This window comes from Neltuma alba, unplaced genomic scaffold, assembly GCF_004799145.2.
Source record: "Neltuma alba isolate B1F8T4 unplaced genomic scaffold, ASM479914v2 tig00010189_pilon, whole genome shotgun sequence".
NCBI classification, from domain to species: Eukaryota; Viridiplantae; Streptophyta; class Magnoliopsida; order Fabales; family Fabaceae; genus Neltuma; species Neltuma alba.
In genome coordinates this window covers 145,778-149,462 of record NW_021635128.1, presented here as the reverse complement: position 1 = coordinate 149,462, position 3,685 = coordinate 145,778, and the positions used below count along the sequence as shown (strand labels likewise).

General features: G+C 31.4%; 1 pseudogene; it reads right to left on the bottom strand.

Annotated features, from left to right (window-relative positions):
- Positions 1-1,932: 1,932 nt before the first annotated feature.
- Positions 1,933-3,685, bottom strand: LOC114754796 (probable O-methyltransferase 3; annotated as a pseudogene).

Here is a 3,685-nt window from a genome sequence, read left to right as displayed (position 1 = left end):
GTTAAATCTGATTTGATATTTGGATTTTAAATAAAAAATTGTATAGGAATTGCCTAAGAGACTGGTTGAAACAAGGATGAAGTTTGTGTGAAAAATTAAGGAAAAAGTGGTTTAATTGAGTTTAATGTTGAGCATTAGTGCTTATGTTTGGATTATTGGTAATTTAGAATGTGTTTATACTTGGATTAATAGGCATTGTGCAAGAAATCCAAGAGGAGCACAAATTTCCTAAAGAGGCCGAATTGAATAATTAATCAAGAGGTAGTATTGAACTCATAATTTAAATGCTTTCTTGCTTGTTTAAATGTGTATGTGTTATTTGATTTATGTTGCCATGATGTAATTGAGCAAATTATGTGATTATGTATGGAATTATATGTTGAATATGTATTGGCAATATGTTATGAGAAATGGCATAATGACTTGATTGATTGCTCTCTTTCCATGAAAAATGATATGCATATGAAATGTTGTATAATAATGTATTTTCTTGATAACATAGCACATTTTTACATAGCGTGATTAGAATGATAATAATAATTCATTGCTACTGAGATTTCTATGAAATCTTATTCTTTTATGTTCAAATATTTACCAACTAGGGGTTGGACCAAGCAAAGACAAAGGAAATGAGATTAGCTTGGGAGATAATTAAGTTTAATGCCTCTTTGTGAATATTTGGTAATTTTGTATGAATTATTAGGGTTATTGTGAATTATGTTGGATTAATGTATTAATGACCAAAGTTGATATGCATGCGATTATACCATCAAGAAATCATGTTTTGGCATGGGTTATGTGATTGGAAATGTCACATGGAATGAAAAGAGAAGAATAACCAATAATTGCATAGAAAAGAGATAAAAGGTGACTCTTTAAGGGCAAAGTTTAACCATACAAAATTCTGTCCAATGGATGAGGATTTGGCTGAAATTTGATAGGCTTATAGATAATATTTTTAGCTTTAAAACAAGTGGTATTTTATTAAATTTGGAATTTTTTTTGCAAAGAGTTATGCCCATTCAAAGTTGGGCATAAATTCTGAAAAATTAAAAAAGACCATATGAACAGTACCACTTTGCATGAAATCTAGAACTGAATGGTAAAGTTTGGACGCTGGTGAGTATTTTTCCTGTAAAGACTATATTAAGAGCTTTAAATAGAACTTGAAACCACCTCATTTAATAGAATTAGTTATGAATTTTTAAAATTTGACCTTTGTAAAGATTACAATAAATAGTAACCCGAATTTGTGAAATTTTAACGTTTAAATTGTTCTACCTTAAGGCTATAAGATGTGATTCCAAATGGTTCCAATTGAGATAAAATATGGTCTAAAAGTAAGGCGTGATATATATTTGTCTCAAAAGTTTAAAATGATAGCAATATTGTCCCATACTGTTAAAAAACTAATATTAATCATTAAAATAATGGCATTGACTGTTAACATTTTTAATAGTATGGGGACAATATTGTTATAATTTTAAATGTATGGGCAAATTTGCACCCCAAAAAAACTTTCAGATGCCTAATGCTTTTGAATAAAAATTTTTAAGATAAATTTACACCTAAACCTTTTCTTTCCATCAATGGAGTCCAATGTAGAAGATTAAAATGGATGTACATTGGGGAAATCAACACACATTTTTTTTAACAAATAACTAACTAATTTTTTTTAATCTCTACAAATTAATTATAATTCAACTCCTACATTTAGGATTGGAGAGGATGATAAATTAGGTTACAAGTTAAAGTATCTAAAATACTCAATAGAATTTTATAAAATTTAACCTATCACAGATTATTCACAATTAACACAACCGAATTTGTTGTATGCTCAACTCAATACTGAAAAAAAGAAAATTTGGTAAACATTTCAAACTAATGAATAATCTACGATTAAATTGATCAACTTAATCGATCATAATATTCTTATTGTTATATATAACATGGTAGACAACGAACAAATTACACATAACATCATCAATCTTAAAGGGATATTATTAGTAATAAGACTTTCTCTTTTCCATTAATAACAAGTCTACTTAATTAATTCGTCATGGAAAAACCTCAATGAGAGATCTTGTTCCCAAAACCGAAGTAATCTTATAATCACTGAAACCAGCAGAGGAGATTAAATTGGCCCACTCTTTTTCATTCCTCTCTTTTCCAGTGAGCATAACCATCATCCACATATCAAAGAACAATTGTGTTTGAACCGATTCACCATCCATATCTCCCTTATCATTCTCCATGATAATGTCTATTATAATGACCTTTCCATTTATCCCGTTGGTTGTAATTGCGTCCTTGCACTTCTTCAGTATTTGCACACATTCCTCATCATTCCAATCATGTAGAATGCACTGTTTCCCATTCAGGAAAAAAATTAGATATTATAAGGCACACAAGTTTCAAATAACATGACAATTAGCTGATTAATTCATTTAAAGCGGAATAAAAAATATGTCAAAATATTTATCATCATCACTTTAGTTCCTTAAGTAACAGAACATAACAGATGCGAAATCATGTACTTAAATTAGTATTTTGCACTATTGGTTGGGAAATAAATACACATGAATATGCTACCTTCAATTCTTAATATAGGAGTAACATAACTACTTTGCAGATATTAATAAATTTAATTAAGTTAGTTATATGTGATAAATGGATATTATCTTTTCTAAATAAAATATCCTTCTATCAATCAATCATGTGTATTAAAATTATTCTTTGATAAAAACTCCTTACCATGTACAATTACCATGGGGATTATTTGGGAGTAAAATGAATAAATATTAAAGACAATTATATTTAAGATCAAATTGAATATCTAACTAGTTCTCATATTAATAATCAGATGTAGTATTAGAATCACCTTCAAAAGTATGCCATCAGAAGGAGGAATGGCCTCAAACATGTCTCCGCCTACAAACTTGACATTCCCACTATCTTGGAGACCATCAACAACGCGTGGAAGATCAAACACAGTACATTGTAGTTCTTGAAATTCACGAGCAATAACCTTAGCCATTGTCCCGGTGCCACCACCAACATCTACTAATGACTCTAATCCTTTAAAGACAGCCTTACACTTGTCAATAACCACACTACTCACCAACTTGGCATCACTAGCCATAACATCATTGAAAAAATGACTAAACTTAGGATCAACCTCAGCAAGCCCCCCATAATGTCTTTCCTGTTGCCGTGTAAAACGGCGTCGGATCATCATTTTGGAACCAATTAGCTATTTGATTCCAAGGTTTTGTTGCGATGGGATCCGACAAGGGATGGAGGAAAGGGATGAGATTTAAAGGGTTGTCTTTTATCATAAGGGCAGATGCATCAGTGAGGACATAGCCTTGTTGCTCAATTTCTTCGCCATCATCATTATGAGGAAGCTTTTGGAGAGAGAAGAAGCCAGAATGGGTGAGGATTCGCATTAAGCGATGAATGTTTTCAGATTTAGAAGGGTGGATTTGAAGGGAAGAGATGAGAAGGGGAAGAGGCATGGGCTTGCCATGCTTGTGAATGATGTCAAAAATGTTCAAATCTACTGCAGATTTGAGGGTCATTGAGTTTATGAAGCTGAAGATGTGGTTCAATACGTGGGTTTGGGCATGAAGGAGTCTTGATGCTGAATCATGATCTTTGTTTTGGGAATCCATGGCTTTTGATT